This window comes from Meriones unguiculatus (assembly GCF_030254825.1).
Source record: "Meriones unguiculatus strain TT.TT164.6M chromosome 13 unlocalized genomic scaffold, Bangor_MerUng_6.1 Chr13_unordered_Scaffold_67, whole genome shotgun sequence".
In the NCBI taxonomy this organism is placed as follows: domain Eukaryota; kingdom Metazoa; phylum Chordata; class Mammalia; order Rodentia; family Muridae; genus Meriones; species Meriones unguiculatus.
The window spans coordinates 198,432-215,127 of record NW_026843672.1 but is presented as its reverse complement, the minus strand read 5'-3'; the positions used below and the strand labels follow the sequence as shown (position 1 = coordinate 215,127).

At 42.7% G+C, this 16,696-nt stretch overlaps 1 pseudogene; it reads right to left on the bottom strand.

The window, feature by feature from the left end:
• Positions 1-16,696, bottom strand: part of LOC110544935 (zinc finger protein 431-like) — a 47,298-nt pseudogene that overhangs the window by 21,713 nt on the left and 8,889 nt on the right.

The window sequence follows — 16,696 nt, the reverse complement described above, 5'->3', positions numbered from 1 at the left end:
TTTATTGGCAGAAATCTCTCATACCATCCAAGTTAAGCAACTTTCTGCAATTTTTTATAATCTACTGTAACAGCACATTTTCTTCTCCTTTTAATAACAACTCTTGCTACAAAATTTTGATATTTATTTTTTCTTATCCACATACCATCTAAAAGAACATTAGAAAAACCTTTTGAAGGTGATTGTGAAAACTAGACTCTGTGCTTTCAGCCCGTCATTTACTATTGGCATCTGAAGTGTAGACAAAATTGATGAATCTCTCCTATCCATCTGAAAAAAAAAAAAAAGTGTGCACTAATAATTAAAATCAGAAAGGAGAAAAAGTGGGTTGATACTGCCTTTGCTGCTATTACATGGTGTCTCATGACTAATACAGCACTGGCTGTGAGAGTCATTTATAAGTGTATAATCCTTTAATGGTTGCTATTGTCTTCACTCTTTTATTATGATGTCCTCTTGAGGCACAAGATTATCCTGGGTAAACAAGCATAGGAGAAATTTTAATATGTAGGCAATGATGAGTATAACTGCAATGAAAATGAGAACTGTGATACTTGTCAATACCAATTACATGTGACTAGAAAATCTAATGAGAAGATTGCTTTAACCCATAGCAATTATATCTTTTTATAAGAACTCTGCTCATTGTGGTTGTTATGTGACCATATTATATGAATATATTAGGTGTCACTGAACTTTGTCCAAAAGGACACTTTCTATAGCTTGAACATCATTTGACAAAAGTTTAAATGTCACACACTTACTGTTTTTTGCCAAATTAATGAATATAATAAAATTCACCCATTTCAAACACTTTACCTATGTTTTCAAAAGAAAAAGATAAAAGACTGAACTTTCAATTTGCAGCATGAATTAAAAACAATCCAAAGAGAATTCCTAACAATTTATTACAGAAAAGCTGATTCAAAAGCCATGTGCCATGTAAAAAACTCAGAATTCTCATTATGACTATGAAGACATTGTACACACACTGGTACAACATGACTTCTGTACTTCCTTAAAACTAAAATAATCAAAAGTTTATACAGTATAAGTGAAAGAATAAGTAGATGAAGACAAAAATACAGAAAACATAAGTCCCAAATTATATTCAAGTTTTCATTAAACAACCTAAGGAAACAGGAAGAATGTGAACCTGAACAATGTTACAATTGTATGTGCACAGAAATCAAGCAAACACAAATTTCACAACTCACACAAAATAATTTCTGACTCTCCAGCTACTACTTATTTCTCTTCCAGAGAGGTCCCATGTTCTATACATATCTCTGTATAGGGAAATGATCAGAAAGGTCGGTTATGGATCTGCAGCTCCTCAAGCCTATTTGTAAGTTCAGCAAACCCAGCCACAGTGATGCCCACACAAAAATAATTTTGAACTATAATTTCATGTCAGCTTCCTGGACATATGGATAATGGCACAAGATGTGAAATCTGCTGTATCTACCTGCATAACACATGCACACTTGAGAAACCTCTTCAGCTCAGAAATTTCTTTTGTACCTGGAGTTGAATTTTCCTTAATCACACCACTGTGGATGCTGGTAGTGGAATGGTAAGGAAATTCCAATTAAATGTTGCCTAACTGACACTGAAAAAGATCAGGCGGTTCCTTTGCAAAGGGAACTAGATTAATAAAATACTGTATGAACTTAATCCTGAGTGCAATGTTACTTGTTTAGATCTGTGACCTGACACACACAGCTATAGTGAATGGCCTGTGTCTCAAGCCTCAGAGCTGACTTAAATGTGTCTGTGGACTGGACATATCTGAAAAGGACAGTTCCATGGTTGAATATTCAATATTCAATGGATCATGCTATAAGGGGAGTGTCAACATGAAACTATTGGAGGCCCAAAATGGAATGGCAAGTGATGTCAGTGACTCCTATGGATCCTCAAAAGATCCATGTATCCACTGCATACAGTGTTCATCTCCTAGGGACTCATAGCTCACTATTAAACTCTCAAAATAGATCTGAAACTAGGGTTGGGACGGCTTCCACCTTTTTTACAGAAGTTTCCTAAGGTGACCTTGCCACCACACACTTTTCCTTATAGTTGCACCAAACTTTGTTGGTGCTTGAGACCATAGGATGGTCTCATTGGCTTTTCAGTCATTCAAAGACTTTTGCACTGGACAATAAAGTTAGACCTGCACCTTCAGTCTGATTTCCCAGGATTCTGGGTGGGATCTTTCACCACTCCCACACCTCCTTCACCTGAATCCTGATCCCCACAATGCTGTCCTCCCCAATTGTACACCCACCAATCTGGTCTGTCTTCATTCATCTGACATTAATTATTACTTTTTGGGAAATTACAAAAGCACTCACCCTGCCACAACAAGTTCATTTTCACAATAGTGAAATCAGCAGCTCTTTGAGTACCCTATTTTTCTTTGGGATCTACAAAAGTAACTAGTCCTTTTACTGTAGTCTAAAAGCAGATGCTGAGCATGACATGCAAGTCTTTTTCCTCTTACTGTAATTGAGAGTTGACTGTATGATTCAAGTGGGTAAATAAAACTGAGTGATGGTGCCACCCTTTAATTGAAGAAGTTATTTAAATTAATAAAAAAGATGACAAGCTCATTTCCCTGGAGAGCAATAGAATGGTATCCTGGTGATAAAATTCAACATGGGAGCAACTCTTACTTCAGAGTAAGTCAGCTTTTGCCTCTGAGAAGGCAGGCTCAGAGAAAGAAATACAGCTGCTTCTATGCAGGACCAGAAGTTTATTTCAACCACCCTGGCTGCAGTCTATCTCAGGGCTATGACATCATCACAGGAAATTTTATTTCATAAGATTTATTTATATTTTATGTATGTATATATGGAAGTTTTTTTTCCATGTATCTGTGTACAGTACAGGTAGAGGCCAGAAGCAGGCATCAGATTCATTGGGAATGAAGTTAAGGAGCTGTTTAGCTAAGAACTTCATTCTGAATTGGAACCTATGTCTTTTGTGACACCACACAGTGATCTTCACTGCTATGGTATCTTTTTAGGCACTTTTCATTTCAAATTTATTTTTGTACGTGTTAATTAAAATACATACATCATTTCCTCCTTTACATTGCCTTTCTCCATCCCTTCCCATATTCTTCATTTCAATTTTTCCTATTAAATATGTAAGTTTTTTATAAATATATATACAATACTTGCTGAGTTTTTCTGTTGGGTGTATTTATTGTTGTACATTAATTAAAATATATTACATCAATTTCCCCTTTCCATATCCTTTCTTCATCCCTTCCCAAATTCATCCATTCCAAATTTTCCTTATAAGTATGTGAGCAATTATGTTTAAATATATGAATTAAACCTGAATCCATTTCTGTTGGTTCTGTTTATATGGTTTCAGGCCTGAAGACTTTCCATTGGATATGTAATGAGGGAGTTAATCCCTGTCTGAGGCTGATTTCTCCACCTGCAGGAGAATTCCATTCATTAATGACTAACAGGAGTCTGATCCTGAAGTGACCTAAGCTGCCTTGAAAAAGAAACATTAGAATAGAAAAGAGAAAGCAGTAAATATCTCAACAAACAATTGCTAGTGCCATGGCTCTGAATATCTGCAGCTGCAGGGAAGACTATGGACTTTGGCCTGGGCTACTAACTGCCTCTCTTTATTCTGACGGTCTCCCACTATACCACCGATCATTCACTCCTTGGGTGACCTTGAAACCCTGAAATTCCTGCCTATTCTTTCTAAGTACCTTATGTCACCATACCTGGCTGAGGTGGCTTCAACTTTATTTAGTGACATAATAGAATGATGTAATGAGTAAGATTAGCAGTTACACCTAACTATATTACAAAACCACATATTTCTTTGAGCCTCAGTTTGACTCTCTGTAGAATGAAAATAGAACTCTGCCCTACTCTTAGATGAGTTATAATACACTCGATGATAAAGGAAAGCAATATTGTTCAGAAATGGACTTTAACCAGGAGTGCTGCGTTAGATGGGAGCTTTCTTCTGTTACTGGAGTTAGGAACATAGCCCATGTTCTAATTATCATATAGTCAGGTTCAGCCACTCATCCTCAATAAGCCAATTAAAAAAAACCTGATTTGCCAAGCTGTGACATGTCTCCTATAATGCAGGCACTCTGGAGGGAAAGTGGGTATATCTAGGATATAGTGAGTTCCGGGGTAACCAGAGATACATACTGGGATTATCTTTTTAAATAAAAAAAGAGAGAAAACAATGACAGAAGGAAATTATTAATAAAAACTGAAAACATATTAACATATTTATTCAGTAGTTTTGACCAGAGATGAGGTTATAAGGAAACTATTACATCCTCTAGGTCCTAACAGTTTTAGATGGAAGGCAAAATACACACAACCAAGTATCTAACCAAGCCATATAATTATTTTTTTCTATCCTTAAATCTGTCTATCATTCTCAGCTCCTTTATCTCTCACAAAGTATTCAGACATTGAGTTAATGATTGTGTAGGAGAGAATTTCTCATGTGGAGGAATCAGCCTTTTCACAGAAAGAGATTCGAGGGGTAAATTAGAATTTCATGGAGCTCATGGTTTTACTAGATGTTCACCTTAGGGAGAGATATAAATGTCTTTAGAATATCCTCATTCCTATGAGGCAGACAGGTCAAAGGAATGAAATAGTGGGGAATGAGGAGCTTTAAGATCCAATAAGATTTTTTTTTCATACAGGTCTTTCACTTATTTGTTTAGAGTACACCAAGTTACTTTTTGTTATTTGTGGTTATTGTAAAGGGTGTTGTTTCTTTCTCAGCCCTTTTGTATTTTGTATACAAGTGGACTACTGATGTTTTTGAGTAACTTTTTTATCCAGCCACTTTGCTGAAGGTGTTTGTCAGCTGAAGGAGATTTCTAACAGGCAAATCATGGAAACTAGAAAAGATCAACTTGAGTGAGGTAACCCAGAAGCACAAAGACACACATGGTATATACTCACTCAGATGTGGTTATTAGACATAGAGGATAAACATACTGAGATCTATACTGCTGCAGTAGCTGGACAACAGGGAAGACCCTAGGGAAGATGATCAATCCTCATTCAGAAGGGAAAATGCGGTAGATATCCAAAGCAATAGAAGACAGGGAATAGGACAGGAGCTTACCACAGGTGGACTCTGAAAGAATCCACTGATTGAGGTATCAAAGCAGAGGCTGAGACCCATAGTCAAACTTTAGGCAGACTACATGAAATTTTATGAAAGAAGGGGGAGATAGAAAGACCTGGAGGGGAAAGGAGATGTAAAAAGGGACCAATAGAACCCCAAAATAGTGGGCCTTGGGGTCCTTGTAGAGACGGATACCTCAACCAAGGACAATGCATCGAGAAGACCTGAAAACCCTGCTCAGATGTAGCCAATAGGTTCTCTCTCTCTCTCTCTCTCTCACACACACACACACACACACACGCACACCACACTTATTCTTGAAGATTAAGTAAGACAGACTCCAGCAGGTAGGTTCCAAAAAGCTTCTTTTTATTTAAGCCTCTCTTCATTTAGCTTCTCTTACAGGCTATTTTTTTCTTTACACAATCACATACATACATATATACATACATACATACATACATACATTCATGCCTGCATACATACATACATACATATATACACATTCACATACTGGGTAGATAGAGCAAACTCCAGAGAGCGATCAATCCATCTTACATATATACAACTTGGTGGATGGAATAAACTCCAAAGAGTCAGTACCAAACCACCTTACCTACATATACATACATCATGATGGATAGAACAAACACAAAAGAGCAAGTTCCATCCCAACCTTACATACATACATATACATACTTCTTTGTGGATGAAACAAACTCCAAAATGTAAGGTTCAAACCACTCTATACAAATACACGTCGGTGGATGGAAAAAGACCCAGAATGCTAGTTCATATCACACTTTCCTCTTTTTCCACAGCTTATCTATCCCAGCAAGATCTTTCAAGCAGTACTAAACACAGAATGTGGTTACACCCTATTTTCTTTAAGTGAATGATTACAAAGAATATACCTCCAAAAAAAAAAAAAAAACACACCACATATTCCGCAATACCTTCACATGACCAACTGTTTTATGTATTATGGGTAAAAAACAAATATGAAAAACAAGTTATTGCCAAGACCCCATATACACTTGTAATTAATGAACTTGTGATCAATTAACAAGATGAGCAAGCAACATAACTTCTCAGCCACCTTTTTTTTTTTTTTTTACTGGTAAGCTGAAATTTGTGGTAATTAAGAAACCATTATATTAAAAAGTAATCTTACAACATTCTTAAAAGGATTTCAAATCTAAACTTTTATACATATAAGACAATCAGCCGCCTCTACATTAAATCTTAAAGGGATGTATATCTGCTCATTAACTTGTATTAAGTCATATCAGGAAGCTGAGGGCAAAACAAGTATAAGGAAACCAATTGCTGTCTCAGTTACAGGCACAGCTGGAGAGTGTCCAGTCAGCTAGTGCTACCTTGGGTTTTTGTTTTTGCTCATGAAACTTAAAGAGTCCCCAGCTTTACTGTTAAGAGTGTACTTTTCTTAACTCCACATGGTTCTCTAAGATTTTTTTACATCAGACTCATTAGCAAAAACATCTTACCTAACCTTGTTAAACAATCTGCAAGTTGATATGGAGAAGGGAGGTTAGCCCAGAAAATGGGTTGATATGGGCAGGAAAAATCAGGGTAGGGAGTGCAGTGTGCCAGCCAAGAGAACCATACTAAGCTTTGGAAGGACTGAAGGATTTCTGAAAGAAAATTGGCAGCTAGGTCCATTTTAATATTTTTAAATAGGTACCTCTGCCATTTATCCCAGGCTTAAAACCTACATCAATGGAAATATAAACTTTAGAGAGCACCATGATCTGCATAAGATGATTGTCAAATGAGCCCACATGGAAGAAAGGTAACAAAGAAGATTATACTTTTTTTCTTTCTTAATATCTTCTTTCTTTTTAATGAAGAAGGTTAGTTACCCAGGCTGGACTAAAATTTCTGCTCTTAATTTCTTCTCTGTCAGCCACTGTGCTTGGCTCAGAAGATTCCATATCCTGAATCTTGCCAGCAACATTCCTGTGAAATAAACATTAAGTGTAACTCCTTTTACAGAGCCCCACCCCCAAGGCACTGGTTGATTGGGTATCTCACATCCAGAAACATCTAAAATATGAAATGCTATGATACCTGAAACTTTTGATCTGAAGCATTCCAGAGATAAGGTGGTTCTCCTCCTGCCTTGGGGGCTTTTTCCCACCAGCCCAGGAAAGCAGGAGCAGGAGAAGATTGGGTGTAAAGCTTGGAAGACCAACAAGCATGACAGAGATTGGCCATTCTGGGAAGCCCCACAAAGAGCAAGTTAAACTTTAAATTATAAAACAATGCTATATACTCCTTGGGATACTTCAAGGATAGGTGTGCATAATTGTTTAAAATTAGGCACATCTAAGATGCTTGATTTGCATTAAACAGCACACTCCTATCATATGAACAAGAACACAGTACTTAATTATCCTATAGGTGAAGGGAGGGGAGAGTTAGCTAGGAGTTGTGTCCAAAGCTATCCATCAAATGTGGTTGGTGGCATCTATGTCTAAAAACATTCCTTATGAAGTCAGGCAGAGATCAGTAGGCTCTGGTGGGGAGAGGGACTCCTGCACCTTAATGTCCAGCTCAGAATGGCTATCCAGTCTGGGAGGGCTGCAACCAGAAACAGCAGCGTACTTTCAATGAGAGAAGAGACATTCAGCCTTCAATTAGGGTGTAATTAACAACTAAAAGTGGACATCTTTTGTTGGCAGAGCTCTTAAGCTTTTCATATTCAAACTCAGGGCCTCAAGAGCAACAAGTGTTCTGAACCAATCAATAAACCTTTGGTCTAGAGTAAAAAAGTTCATTTCCTACTATGCACATCAGTCAGGTCACGATCTCCTTCTACTTCACCTTCAGGGAGTCTGAAAATATCTTCTGGTCCCCAGAGACACCTGCACTCATATGCACATACTTGCACACATACCCCTACAAACATACTTAATTAAAAATAAATAAGCCTAAAAATAAATCTTTAAATATCATCATTCAGCCCTACAGAAGATACTACAAGGAAAACTGCAGCCCAAGGAGAACTACACCCAGGAAAACACAGGAAATATATAACCCCACATTAGCAAAACCAAAGGAAAGGAAACACACACACACAAACACACACACACACACATTACCACCACCAACATCAAAATAACAGGAAGTAACAAAAACTGGAAATTAGTATCTCTCAACATCAATGGCATCAACTCCCTTGTGAAAAGACACAGGTTAAAAGGATGGACATAAAAAAATTACTCTCTTTCTGCTTCATAAAAGAAACACACCTCAGCACTAAAAATAGATACTACTTTTATTAATGATATGTTCCTAGCACTGAATAGAGGGCTTAGCACCTATGAGCGATGGACTGCTCAGCCACATGGCCTACCCAGGAGATAGTTCACAACTGTCTGTAACTCCAATCATGGGAGAACAGACATTCTCTTCTGGCCTCCACTGATATTGTGCATGTACTTAGTATACACACTGGCAAAACTTATGCACCTAAATTACAATCAATTTTAATTTTTCAAGAAATGAGTACATATATGGGAAGAACATGTGTTTTACATTAGGGAATCACATGTGCATGCGTCTTTTCACCATTTTCATTGTCTTGTCCTCTATGAGGCCAGAAGAATACACCCGACACCCTTGGCTTAGAAACACAGGTAGTTCTGGCCATTTGATGAGAGTGCTAGGAATTAAACTGCGTTTACAAAGGGCTCCATAGTTTACAAGTATATACCGTTTGTAGTTCCCACTATCTGCTTCAGACTGCAGGTTGAGGATGTGAGCTCCAAGCTTCCTAATTCAGCTACCATGTGTGACACTGGTGATGACCATTTCACAATGATCCCATATCCCTCTACAACCATAAAGCAAATTAAACATATTTGGAAGTGCCTTAAGAGATTGTGTTTTGTCACTGAAAAGGAAGTAAATTTTACAACTGGATGATTTATTTATTGCTGAGACTCATAGACAAAACTTGGGCAGAGTGCAGGGGATCTTATGAAGATACCAATCCAAGGGGTGGAAACCAAACGGCGAACCTCTGGACCTGCAGCCTATACTCTTACCCCCTGAATTGGACCTGCAACAGATCCTCTTAACCTCTGTGCCATAGTATTTTCTCTTTGCTGTTGCTCTTCTTTTAGGGCACATTCTCCCGTGTCTCCGCGCCCTCTAGTGGTGACGGGAGGCAACTTCTTCACTGCTTTTCTCCAGGACTGTCTCAGGTTTCATTGGCAGCATTTCCTGGCGCCATGGCAGGGGCACCCTCTTCTCCTACACTCCCCCAGGCAGAGCACCACTGCGAGAGAGAAGCCAGAGGCTCGGCTATTGCCGGGCCAAGGGGCACAGGGCCTCGGGCACCCCATGAAGGGAAGAGAAGGGGCTAGAGAATTGCATGGCTGTTTCTGTTGTTGTTGTTGTTTGCTTGTTTGTTTTGTTTTTTTGTTTTTAATTTTTATTTTTGGAAATGTGGCCATAGACCTTTGCCTTTAGCTCACGAAAAGGGATCTGACCCCAGGCAGTTGAGCAAACCTTCTGCCGTCCTCTCTCCATCACAGTGATGAAACTCCACCAGCAAAGCGACTCGGGGAGCAGAGGGTCTCTTTCCCCTACATTTCTGCCCTGTCCGGTGGTGTCCAGGGAACTGTGAAGCAGTGGGGCAGACAGGGATGGTGGCCCTCAGGGAGAGCAGAGAGCCCGTGAGGGGAGGCTTGGGCTGGGGAACTCCAGGAAGTGACCCTGCTTCCTCAGATAGAACTCTGAACCCTGGTTACCAGGTAACCAGAGGCAAGCAGCAGCAGAGGCCTGGAGAGACCAAAGCATCTGGAGAACATTGAGAGTTAAGCCCTTTCTCCTGCTTCCAGACCTCCAGAGGCTCAGGTTTCTGAGAAGACAGCCAGGGTGGTGGCCTGGGCCGCTGCTGGACACCAGGTGCACTCCCTGACAAGCTCCTGGCCTGTTCCTCCCTGGAAGACCAAAGTGAATGGGGCCTGCCTGCTGCAGGGGAGCTTTCTGCCTGCCCCCTCGCCCCTCCCCCAGACCCTATGATCAACAGTAATCCCAGCTTGGGTGAGTGTTCCCCTGAAGACACCCAGGAACACTCTTCATGTCCCCTTCCAGCTTCGGTGTACGGAAAGGGGTCCTTGTTGCCTCTCAGGGTTTGCACACTTCAAGCCTCCCTTCAGGCCTGATCCTTCCTCAGAGTGAGAGGGAGTCCTTCCATGCCCTTCTTCCCCCACTGCAAAAGGGAGAGAGAAGGCAGAAGGAAAGACCCCGCTCCAGGAAAATAAAGAATAGGGGAGGGGGGCGTTGAGGCAGAGGCCCGGCCTCTAAGAGCTCGGCCTCCGTGGTGAAGCTGCGCCTGGCAGCCCATTTCCCCAGCCGCGGGTCCGACCAGCCTGGGAGAAACGCGAAGACCAAGCCCTCTGTGGGTGGGGCGGGGGAGGGGCAGGCGCAGGCGCAGAGCACTCCTCCATTGTCAAGCGTGATGAAAGCGCCGTCGCTATGGATACAGATGCTGAAGGGAAAACGCTGAGCTCGACTGGTCCTGGTGGGCGGAGGCAGTGAGGGCGGTGATGGAAATCCACTTCCCGGGCCCGGTGACGGTGGTTGTGGCTCGGCTAGCGGACTACTTCATAGTGGTACGCTGAGACCAGGAGAAGCCAGGTAAGGGTGTGGGCGCCGCCTGAGCTCCGCTTCTGCCCCTGGGCTCTGCCTCTACCCCGAACTCTGCCTCAGTCGCCCAGGGCTCGGGCTCCGCCTCCGCCGCAGGATCCGCCACCGCCCCCAAGCTCCACCTCCTACATACACCGGGCTCCGCCTCCCTCCTTTCCCGGGCTCCGCCTCCTCCCACCCAGGCTCTGCCTCTGCTACCACGGGCTCCGCCTCTGCTCCCCGGAGCTCCGCCTCTGCCCTAGGCTCCACCCCCCACCCCGGGCTCCTCCTTCCACCCCAGGGCTCCATCCACGCCCCGTCCCGGGCTCTGCCTCTGCCGCAAGTTCCGCCCCCAGGTTCAGCCTCCGCCTCCCCAGGCGCCGCCTCCATCTCCTCCGAGCTCCGCCTCCATCCCCCGGGCTCCGCCTCTGCCCTACCAGGCTCCGCTTCTGCCCACCGGGCTCCGCCTACACACCGGGCTCCTCTCTCCGCACCAGGGCTCTGCCCCCGCCCAGCTCCAGTTTCTGCCTCCATCTCCCGGGCTCCGCCTCCGCCCCCACTAGGCTCCACCTCTGCTTCCTCGGGCTCCTCCCCCGTCCCCGCCCCGGGCTCCGCCTCCATCCCCGGGTTCCGCCTCTCTACGCCCCGGGCTATGTCACCCGCCGCCCTCGGGCTCCGCCTCCGTTCCCTGGGCTCCTCTGCCGCCGCCTCCTCTGAGCTCCGCCTCAGCCCCCAGCAGCCATCCAGTGGGCTAGGTGGTGCTAGGCCTAGCATCGCAGCTGGGAGGCGGGAAGGAGAGAGGGTTGGGTCCCGAGGTGTAGGAGCGGCGGGTCCACAAGTATCAGCCATCCCAATGCAGCCAAGCTTGGCTGGCTGTGGGCTTGTGTGAGGCACCCGCTGGATGGCGGTCGCAGGGCAAGGTCTGGGCGGTGCAGCTGGGGGCTGGCGGGCTGGGCGGGTCGGGAGAGCCTGCCCGAGTTCTGCCAAGAGCTTCTATGGAGGCTGCTGGTACCCGGGACCGTGCCCTCGGACCGCTCGGGTTGGGAGGGCTGGAGCACAGTGTGTGGACTTCCTAGGATTACGCTTGTGCCCGGCATCCTGAGGAAGAGAGATGCTGGGGCCAGTCCTCCCGGAAAGAAAGTACAGAGAGTCGGGTGCTGCCTCCCGCCTGCCCTTGGGAGGGTGGGGTGGGGGAGTTTGGACATCCCAGTCGAACAAAAGCCAGGTACTTGGAAAGGCCACAGGATCCGTGCACATTTCTAGGAACATTGTTTCAGGATGTATGTGCCAGCATTCCAGAATGAAATGGCTCTTCTTAAGACAGCCAGCCAACCACTGCAGGTGGTCTCTCTCACTTAGCTTTCAAGTGATTTGATTGTTCTCTTTATTCATCAGATACTTCTTCATAAGGAACAGTTTGGGAGATACACTGCTGTTTATACTTTGATGGACTTGCATAACCAAGAGTATACAGGGTTCACACAGACTTATTTTCTTATTTTTATATCTTTGTGTTGTTATATATAGATAAACGAGATGTAATAACAAGGTTACTGTAGAGCTGGGGAAACCTCATTCATTTCAGGTTAATTCTACCAGCCCTGCAGCCCCTTGTCTCCAGAGGTGCTTGGGCTGTGTTTTGCTGATTGTTAGTCATTGGTAGCACTAGGGTACTAATGTTCTTCTCATCACTTATTATTATTTATTCATCCCTAAGAATTTGTTTAAGAGAAGGGATCCTTCACATTTTTTCTCCCTACTACCTATTTGAGGTCACTTAAGAGAACTGCCTGCAGGTTGGTGAGATGGCTCAGCAGAAAAACACTCTTGCTGGCAATCCTGGAGACCTGAGTTTGATCCCTGAATTCATGAAAAGGTGGAAGGCAAGAATTGTCTTCTGACCTTCCTATGTGTTCCCTAGTATGCATGTTTCACCTTCATCATGAACACACAAACACACACACACACGGACTAAAAAGAAGACATTGAGCTGTATTTAGAGAATCTTCATGCTGCTCCATAATACCACGTCATTTCACTTTTTAGTTTCTTACAGACATAGTCTTACCCAGACTGCCAGTGTAGAGAATCAGTTTTGTTTTTAATCTTGTTTAGTTTTCAGTTACATTGTTTTTTCCCCTAAAACAACATTATTTAGGTTATTTTTTTTTGACAGATTATCTCAACAAAGCCATGGCTATCCTGGGCTTCCCTAAGTAGATCAGATCAGGCTGGCCTTGAACCTACAGAGATCTGACTTCCTCTGCCTCCCAAGTACTGGTGTTAAAGAACATGCCCAGCTTCCCCCACAACAATTTTGAAACAATAACAAACTTGAAGATAGTTCCAAGTACGTACAGTTAATTGCTCATTTACTTTGGACATTTTGAGAGGAAGCTGCTGACCTTATGCCCTGTCACTCGGAATGGTTTAGTGTTGATTTTATACAAACAAGAACTTTGTCTTACATAATGACAGTGCAGTTATCAAAATTGGTAATTCACACTGACACATTATTGCATTTAATTTGAGCTATGTTGACTATGTTATTACTCACATAATTGTTGAGGAAGTTGGTACATTTAAGTGTTGCATTGTTTCTTTATCTCTTTAATTTCTTTCAATATGGAACAAGTTCCCTCATCTTTTTCATGATCTTGTCACTTTTGATGACTACAGATCAGTTACATTTTTCTTCATTAAATTATTTGTTCATTTTACTCCGATTCACAACCTCACTCCTTCCTATCGTCCCAGTTCCACCCTACCAACCACTTTCCCTATAACCCCCACAACCAACCCACCCTGGGATATCAAGTTACATCAGTATTAAGTACCTCTTCTTTCACTGACGCAAGACAAGTCAGCCCTGCTAGGAAAATGTGATCCAGAGGGAGGCAACAGAGATAGGAGCCGAAATCAGAGAAAGCCCCTGCCCTACTTGTTAGGGGACCTACTTCCAGACAAACAGCCCATCAGTTTCATATGTGGAGGGGTCCTAGGACTATTCCAGGCATGTACTTTTGTTGGTGGATCAGGCTCTATGAGGCCCCATGTTCCCAAGTGAGCTGCCTATGTTGGTCTTCTTGTAGTGTCCTACCCCTCTAGATCCATTAATCCTTCCTCAAACTCTTCCACAAGAATCCCTGAGTTCTGCCTAATTGTTTGGCTGTGGGTCTCTGCATCTGCTTTCATTATCTGCCAGAAGAAGCCTCTCAGATGGCAGTTATGTTAGTCTTCTGTCTACAAGCATACCAGAGTATTATAGTGCCAGAATTTGGGTCTCTCCCATGGGTTGAGTCTCAAGTTGTGCTAGTCTTTGGTTGGCCATTTCCTCAATCTCTCTTCTGTCTTTTATTCCTGCATATCTTGTAGTTGACAAATTTGTGTCAAGGGTTTTGCCAGTTGGTTGGTGTCTCCCTCCCTCCACTGGCTACAAGATGTGTCCACGTCAGTCTCAATATCCCTGCTGCTCGGCATCTCAGCCAGACTCACACCCCCATATTTTCCTAGGTACCTCCAGAATTCCAGGTCTTCATTTTATTTCAGAGATGCTGCAACACCAATTTCCCTTCTCTCCTAGCCCTCTCACCCCATCCACACTTTTCCAACATATGATCCCCCATCGTGTTCCTCTTTTCACCCCCTCTCCCACCGACTTCCTCTCTCCCTCCACTTCCCATGTCTGTCCCCTTCTTAGGGGGATTCAAGTATCCTCTCTTCTACCCTCCATGTTATTTAGTTTATTTAGGATTATACCGTGGTTATCCTGTAAGATATGGCTAATATCCCAGGTTTGTTATTTTTGTTGACTCTCTCTAAGCTCTCTGTGTTCTCATGGATCAATGCATAAACTGGGACCAAGGTATCACAAAAGTGTAACACACTGTGTCCTGTCAGGTGGTACATACTTTCACTTTCATTACTTGTAATCAGTGTTTTCCAGGCTTTTCTACTACAGTGTTAATAAATGTACACCCATGAGTACCTTAACACTCTGTGTCTTGGTCCACATCAGAATGTTAATGCATTTGACATACACTTACATCAATATGGATTCATGATTTATGTGCCTTCTGCAGCTGACTAGACTGTTATTGTTTGTTTTAGTCTGCTGGGGCTAAGTGACAAATGATTAATAACAAAGGCTTTAGTTTTCACAATTGTAAACTCTAGAAAGTCTAAAGTTAAATTATAAGGTGTACTTGGGGGCATGCTTGTCTACAGTCATGTTCTCACTTTAAACTCAGTGTTCTAAAGGGCCACATGATTTCATAGGATCTCTTCAATAAGGTTCTGAACCTATTTACAAGGGCTTCACCACCCATACCTGAGTACCTCCCAAAGATCTCCTGCAGTTCTGTTACTTTGAGTTTCAAGACTTCTACATAGGAATTTTGGGAGGACATAGATATGCAGATCATTTTGATGTTTAAATTGTTTTGTCATTTGACCAATGAGAGCTTCTGTGTCTTTTTTTTTCTTTCCATTTTTTATATTATTTTTTATTAATTACACTTTATTAACTTTGAATCCCTCTGTGCCCCCTCCTTCCTCCTCTCCCAATCCCATCTTCCTTCATTCTTCTCCACACATGCACCTCCCCAAGTCCACTGATAGGGGAGGTCCTCCTCTCCCTCCCTCTGATCATTGTCTATCAGGGCTCATCACGAATAGCTTCATTGTCTTCTTCTGTGGTCTGGTAAAGTTGCTTTACCCTCAGGGGGAGGTGATCAAAGAGCAGGCCAATCAACACATATCAGAGACAGTCCCTGTTCCCATTACGATGGAATCCACTTGGACACTGAACTGCCATGGGCAACATCTGTGCTGGGTTCTAGTTTATCTCCATCAATGGTCCTTGGTTGGAGTATTAGTCTGAGAAAAGTCCCCTGTGCCCAGATTTTTTGGTTCTCTTGCTCTCCTTGTGGAGCAGCTGTCCTCTCCAGGTTTTATTATTTCCTACTTCTTTCATGAAGTGCTCTGCACTCAGCCCAAAATTTGGCTACAAGTCTCAGCATCTTCTCTGATACCCTGCAGGGTAGAGCCTTTCAGATTCCCTCTGTGGTAGGTTCCTGTCCTGTTCCCTGTTTTATCCCTCTTCTGATGTCCATCCTCTTTGCCTTTCTGAATGAGGATTCAGCATCTTAGCCAGAGTCCTCCTCCTTCATAAGTTTCTCTGGTTGTACAGATTTTAGTATGTATATCCTATATTATATATTTAATATCCACTTATGATTGAGTATATACCCTGTGTGTCTTTCTGCTTCTGGGATACCTCACTCAGGATGATCTTTTCCAGTCCCCACCATTTGCCTGCAATTGTCATGATTTCCTTATTTTTTTTATTGCTGAATAATATTCCATTATGTAGATTTACCAAAATTTTTGTATCCATTTTTCAGTAGAGGGGCATCTGGGTTGTTTGCAACTTCTGACTATTACAAATAAAGCTGTTACAAACATGGTTGGACAAATAAATGTCTTTGTTGTATTCTTGAGCAACTTTTGGATATATGCTTAGGAGTGGTATAGCTGAATCTTGAGAAAGCACTATTCCTAATTGTCTGAGAAAGTGACAGATTGATTTCCATAGTGATTGTACAAGTTTACATTCCCACCAGGAGTGGAGAAAGGTTCCTCTTTCTCAACATCCTCTTCAGCATGTATTGTTATTTGAGCTTTAGATCTTAGCTATTCTGATGGCTGTAAGGTGAAATCTCGTGATTGTTTTCATTTGCATTTCCCTGATGACTAAGGGCATTGAGCATTTCTTTAAGTGTTTCTCTGTCATTCGTCTATTGAGAATTCTCTGTTTAGCTCTGTGTCCCTTTTTTTATTGGATTACTTGATTTGTTGCTGTTTAACTTCTTGAGTTTTCTATATATTC